The sequence below is a fragment of the Pezoporus flaviventris genome, unplaced genomic scaffold (genome assembly GCF_033815535.1).
Source record: "Pezoporus flaviventris isolate CSIRO_AGI_PZ_B2104156 unplaced genomic scaffold, CSIRO_AGI_Pfla_v1 ptg000070l, whole genome shotgun sequence".
Lineage (NCBI taxonomy): Eukaryota > Metazoa > Chordata > Aves > Psittaciformes > Psittacidae > Pezoporus > Pezoporus flaviventris.
The window spans coordinates 29080-36592 of NW_026892618.1; positions in this window are offsets into that span (position 1 = coordinate 29080).

Genomic DNA, 7513 nt, shown 5'->3' on the forward strand with positions numbered 1-7513 from the left:
GTTAGGAGAACTTCATGTAAGTGTGGGATCAAAACCTATAATAATGAGCAGCCCATGCATTAAAGAAGCCTAAAAATTTATACAGCAAACTTGAAAAAATTGGACGCCAACTCCTTTGCTTGCATCCTCTTCCCCTTTTCCCCCCTCCCCCCTTTTATTTTTTTCTTTTAAGACTTCGCCATGATTTGGGGAGAGGGTGGGAGGAACGTGAACTTTTTTTTTCCAAAATTAAAGTGAAGATCCGTGACTCAGTAACTGTAGCTTCAGGAAAAACACCAAGAATCATGAGACAGACATGAAAATCACAAAGAACTGGCAAGATTTTCCTATTGCAGGATTGAAGTATGAGACTGCCAAAGTAACTGAACAATTATCTAGCAGCCAAGTTGCTCATACAGTTTTCTAAAAGCAAATAGCACTGCCTTCCAGATCATCACATAAAACGAATGATGTATGGAGATTTAGGCTACTTCAGGGGGAGGAAAAAAAGTAAAATTAAGGATTAACAGAGTGAAGCATTGTCATAGATTTTCCAGGGAGATTGTAGGATCTCACTCATTAGAAGTTTTTATGAACAGGTTAGACAGGCATCTGTTGGGAATGAAGTAAGTACAGTTTATCCTCTCTCCGGGCAAAGGAGTGGCCAACATAACATCTGGGGGTCTCTCTTTCATTCCTACTTTCTGTATATTCCTACTTTGCTATACTCTGCAGAGGGAGAATGGAAAAATACTTTTAGAATAATATTCAAGTTTTGCCACAGTGTTAAGAAGCATGCTTTGAAAAGAAAAGCAGGGCAGTGAAAGTTCTAAAAGCTCAAGCTGGAAGTTCTTTACCAGATATTGCTGCTCCCTAGCTTAATGAACATTATTTTATGGATTGCTTGTTAAATCTTCAAACACAACCAGTGCTGACAGATTTAAATTTCTTCCCACCCTGAATTCTCTGGAATTTTTTAACTGATTTTTTTTTAATTATTTTATTTTTCATTTTACCTGCAAAGGAAGTTCCTTTATTCTCTCTAAGGATATTCACACACAGAAACAAGCACATATTTCAGAATACATAGCAAGCCTGCACTGATCTGTCACCCACCAGACATCACCCTGCAAATCTCCCAGAACAATTTTGTTACAGTCAGGTAATACTTTTTATAAACACTGACCTTTAATCACTGCTGTAAGTAGTTACATCTTGAACCGGGTAGATATATACTGTCACTTGATACTTAAGATATCAGTACTAATTTTATTTATGTACAGGCATATGTGTGTATGCATGGGAAAATCCTCTCTGGGGAGAAAGAGACAGATTATAGCAAATATGCTTCACATCATAGCAAAGAAGAGAGAGGATCAAGCCAGGAGAGCCTCTTGCTCACTGAAATCGATGGAGTTATAGTAATTTCCATGAAGGCTGACTGTGATCTTGATTCTGACATATACTCTTGAAATTTTTATTTTAAGCCCTGCTTCCCTCCGTTTTAGTGAGAACAAAAAAACCAACTCAAATACAGACTGAGAGGCAGGGCTCATGCAGCCTCACACTGCATGAACCAGAGGGGAAAAGTGGACTGAGAGAGGTTTTCTGCCAGGGCCATTGTTAGATTCAAGTGATTTTTTAGAGGCCTTGAAGTAGCCAAAGCTGAATTGGCTGTGAAACACTGCATGTGAAAACAAAAGGGCAAAACTTCTCTCAGAATCCAATCCTGGGAAGAAGCTCACAGCCCGAGTAAATGGACTGCATGATTAGACAAATGTATTCAAAAGGCTCACCCTGCCCTGTAGGAACTGGCTTCCGTTCAGCTGCAGCTGCTATTTCTGCAAGGTGCGGGCTGCAAACAGAGCAGCAGATGTGACCTACTGCTCTCCATTATCCCACGGGGCATGGCAGGCTGGTGCAGGCATGTTACACAGCCACATCACCCCTGTGACATGGCCACAGCCTGACACTTCGTAGCCCTGTGTAGGCAACTGTCACCAGCCTCAGCACTGTGTCGCGGAAGGGTAGCACTGTCTTACTATTCCAATGTCATCTCCAACACTGGTCACACACTGTTTTGGAGCAAAAAGCAATATCCAAACAGGGTACAATCTGTTACCATTAGTAGATTTTTTTTTTCTTTGAGATTTTAAATCTGATTTAATCCTACAGTACAGAACTTTTATACTGCCTGCATCCTATACAGTTGCCTTTGTTTTCTTAAGTAATTCCATGTTTAAGCACTGAGACAGACCTTAAGCTGCAGAAAACAGAGAAATAACATTGCACCCCAGTGAACCACCAATATTTTTGTAATTGCATTGTGTTTCAACAATACTGTCTGCACACCAAATGCAAAAATATCATCAGTTTAACTGCAGACTATGTTTAAATGGAAAAAAGGAAAAACCCAATAGTTTGTCTATAACATTTTATTGTGGTATGAATGTTGCTTCGTATACCAAAGACGGGTGAAAAAAAACTCCCAGTCCACCATCTGTACACCACTACTTTCTATATTTCTTATGATTCTCCTCAGTTATGTCCTCTCTCATGTAGCCTTTATCTTTCCTTCCTATATATCTTCACTTATGAGTTTCTCTGCACTTCCAATTAATTTTTATGTTTGCAAAATGAATATTTTCTTTTTCTAGGCAGCTTTTCCGGCAAAGTAACTACTACAACAGAGTACCACATATCAGATGAATGAAATAACATACAGAACAATATTAGAATGTTTCTTTAAAATCCTGATGAAAAAAAATTATGTTTTTTCTTATTTCTGCCTCAGCCCCAACTCTCTATATCTGCCTCCTTTTTCAGTGTTTGGGAATAATCTCATTGTTTAAAGTCTACTTAGCCTACTGCCCCCTCTATCAAACCTCTTGAGTTCAGAACCTATTTGGATAACTTCTAGACTGCATTTTTTTCTTTACTTGCACTTTTTAATTCACTTCCCAGGCTGTACCAGCTAATTAGTTTAATGATTTCTTGTTTCATATTTCAAAGGTAGAGCCTATCATGCAGGAATCCATCCTACTTTTCATGTTCATCGTGTACAACGAAGATGTCAAACACAAATAGTTTCCAAACCGGCAAAACTTTGGGAAATAGTTTTCTATCTGGGCATATAAGGAGACAAAAGTCATCATGGTGACTTTTCCACATAGGAGAATTCTTTTACTTAAGAGTTTCATTTGGACTTTGCAAAACTAAAAATCTTTGTATTTCTTTCAAACATAGAACTTCTGCTTTGAAGCTTAAAATCAGCTTTTAAAATCTTGAGTCTTTTTTTTTATTCCTTTAATAGCCAAACTATTCATTTGCAGAAATATGTTCTAAAATGCAGATGTGGGCACGTAAATCTGTAAGGGAATGTGCACTAACTCTTTACTGTAACTTATAACGCAGCTGCTGTAATTAAAATAAGTACTAGTTCTTCCATAAAGTTATCTGAGTCTGTACTGGTTCCTTCAGTATATAAAATGGCCAGGACCTAATGACTACCTTCAAATGGTTTGATTAAATGTAGGATAAAATGTAGCATCCTGAAAATAACTTCTTTCTTTGAGAAAATGCCCCATGACTGGGGGGGTAGGGGTAGGCACGTCATGTGTGTGGTGGAATTATTTACTCTAGTGGAAACAACTGTCCACATTTTGTTTCCAGATATAGATTAATTATGCTAGAATTAATCTGAGGTAAATACTACCTTTGAAACAATACTTCTACATTAATCATTCTAGATCTATAACAGTGTAACAAGGAGAATTTGATTTAACTTCCCCTTAAAAAAACCATTCATTTCATACAGTCATTATAAAAATCTGCAGTTTATTTCTTTTATAAAAACAATCCTCCAGTATCAGCCACAGACTGGAAAACACAAATCCTTCAGGACATCGTTTGAGATTACTCTCATTTTTTGCTTATTACTACATTTACATGAACTTATCCACTTAGTTTATTTACTTCTTTCATACAGGCTTATAAGTTGCTGTGGAAAAGATCCTGCCATTCCAAAAGAAGAGTTAAATGTAAAGGAGATATTCCTTACAGCTTTCTTTATGCAAATAGTTATTAAATGTATGTAACCTATATCTCTTGACAGTGAAAAAGTAATGCGGCAGAAAAAACACAATGCTAGCCAGCACTGATATCGTGGAATTACTAAGAGCACAATAAAATCCCAATGAATGTCCATACCAAATCTGCTTAGACAACCAGCACAGTCCAAAACCACTTCTAGCAACAGCTGTTTTAAGAGCAAATTTTTCCCCCTCATTTAAAAATGTTGCCTTATGAGACAGTAAGAAATCCTGTTTTAAAAACAAGCAACACAGAATACAGTGTACTCCCCTGTACGCCTTGTTTGAATTTCAACACTTCTTGCTTTAAGGATTATACTTTAAAAAAGATAAAAGTGGTCTTTTACCGGTAATGGAGCTGTTAGTACAAACACCATCATGTCAGCAAGACAGGCTGGCTTAATGAAGAATAAAAGAGATTGAGACTTAGGAAGGATCCTCTTGTTTGTTGGCCCCTTTTTATAGCAGTATTTAGGCACCTCACAATCTTTGACTTCATACTATAATTGCAAAGTGAGGAATTATTATAATTGCCATTCTACAAATGAAAGAGAGACTAAGGGGCTATATTTTAAAAGTACTTATGTGCCTAAAGATGCAGATAGACACCTACTGGTATTTTAGCTCTTAATCTAATTAGCAGATTTAGTTGCAAATTCTAGCCTTGGGCATCAGTATTTGATAGTTGTGCTGTCTATTAAATCACCAGAAATACCATTACAACTGTCTTTCCAAGTTTTGTGTTTAGTGTTTACATGTAACTTTGGTTAAACAGAAGAGTTACAGAATATTCCAACAGTGGAGAATAGACTTAAAGTTAATATACATGAACAATTTGCACAAAAACACATAACAGGCATTAGAATTATGCCAAGACAAGATGTTAAATACCCTAATTTAGTTAGTTCAGTTGCGTGGCCTTAGATGTATTAACCATATACTCTTTCTGTCCCATTACAGTTTCTCCTTTCATTTGAAATTCTAATTCATTGTGCTGCATTCTAGGACAAGTAAACTGCTACATTTATTTTGCTCTCAGCTTTAGGGCTTAGCTGTTTGATCTTCATATACTGTGTCTTTATACGAAGTTAGGAACCTTAAATGAACCTAGAAACATTAATAAACTTTCTAAATAAAAATGAAACATTACAAAACTGACATTTATTCTTCTGTATCACCGCTCATAAATTGTGTCAGAACTATATTTGTATCACTCCAAAAATAAAAAAATGGATATCTAAAGTTTTTAATTGTTTAATGTAACTAAACTAGTTTCACTTGGACTGAATGACTATTGTGTCTCTTTTGTGACAGAAGTAGTAATTACTTATAATTCTGCTGTATCAGGTGACATGACAGGAAATAAAGTGGCTTCAGTTTGCAGTTCTCCTTAGTGCCACATATTTGCCAGAGTTGTCACCATTCTGTCTTCTGCAAGATAACCTCACAGCTCAGAAGATCTCTAGCTGCTGCCACTGGTGGCATGTATGTAGAACCACACTGTATTTCATTCATGATAAATCAGTGATTGAAATATGCAAGAAAATGCGATGTTGGGTTTTAGTATCAAATAAAAGCTAATACTGAATTTAATACTGAATGTGAGTATTTAACAATATCTATTAATAATGAATAAGGATTTTTAAATGCAGCTTTAGATTGACCAGCTGTTGGTTAATCAATGTCAACAGCCATGACAAACAAATAAAACAAAACAAAAAAACAAACAACAAAAAAAAGCAGATATCTTCTTACGAAATTCACAATCCCACCTAATCAATTAAAATAATCCTTCACCTTTTAAGTCATATGGACGTGTAGAGCAGATGTTTAGCATCTAGTTTCAGAACTATTATATTATCCAAATGTTAGGCTCAATGTCTATTGTAGATAAGCCCTGGTAAAAAAGATTCTCCTCTAAGACAAGCCATTAAGCTACTGTTGTCCTGGGAAACTTTTAATTACTTTTTGCTATAAGATCCATTGTCTCCTTACATTTTCAGAGCTCTGTAGCCTGAGGACTCTGAACCAACTTCCCCAAACTCATTCAGCTCTTCTCTCTGCAACTTACATACTAGTTCAGCCTTACAAATAGAGTAATAGCTACCCCCTGCAATCCCATCATCGCCAGTTCTTGGACTGGGCTTTAAAAGATGTTACAGGATTAACCTAATTGCCAAGACCTTTCCGGTGACATAAAAACCAGGAACATCTTTGTAGAGTTTCCTGTATCTGTTCCTGGAATTCTCATAAAAATCCATATCCCACAACTCATATCATCACATACTTCAAGCCACATCTCAGCAACCCATAACATATACATCTCTTGAAGAACATCACAGCACAGACAAGATACCCAGCCCTCTTATTTATTGGACCGCTTATGCTACCAGAAGAAAATATCGTGTGTAACAGAGATATCCCATAAGATACCAGGGAAAGAAATAGGGCAAATGCAACAAGTGAAACTGCCTTATGCTTTCTGTTAGAAGAGGGCTTATCAAAGTACATAGTTACTGCAGATGCACTCTCTCTCATGTGTACATATACACACACAGAATCTTCTTTTCCCTAAGGAAATATCTACTTTGGCCTTCTTGCCTCAAAACTGCTGGGTAAACACTGAATCCATTACTATCACACAACATAAATCTTGCATCCAACCTATACCTGAATTCAGAAAAAAAAAAAAAGCAGGTCCATGTGCTGTACAAGCCAGCTTTATATGCCTTTATCTGACAATATTTTGTTTCTAGCAGGAGCAAAAACCAGCACTACTAGTTATCTGCTTGGCATGCCCCTTCTGTCAGACTGTAAATCAGCAGAGCTCAGCATGATTGGCACCTCTGCTTTTTGAACAGGCAATCGTCTTGACCAAAGTCTGTCTGCACAAAGGTGGTGCTACTTCCTTTTACTGGAGCTACTTCAGTAAGATCACCGATGTTCTTTGTAAGATTAGAGAAAGAAGAGACTTCTTTCAAGAGAAAGAAGTCTTCCTGTTTTTTTTTTAAGACAGCAGAGCACTCAAATATAAAGCATCTTGATTTACTGGTAGGTCAGTTTTTGAACTGACAGTGCTGACACTGCCAAAAAAAAAAATAAAAATTGTCTTTAACAAAGGCAACCAGAACGTGGCAGAGAATCATCTCTAAAGGAAAAAACAAAAGCCAGGCTAAATCTACACAATATCTCACAGAGCTGTCATCTTTCTTCTTTCTGTTTCATGACTTACAGAATCACAAATTGTGCAGCAGGCATAATAACAGCAAGGTAGGTGCCTCTCCTTTTCTGAGAGTTGCACAGACCGTTCAACTGATGAATGGCTGCAGAGTGCAGGTGAAACAGGAGGGAGTATGGGAAATGCAGCACGCAATAGCCTGTAGCATAAAAAAGAAAGAAAAAGATGCCAAAGTCTCAGACTTGAGAAAAAGTCTGACTTTTCC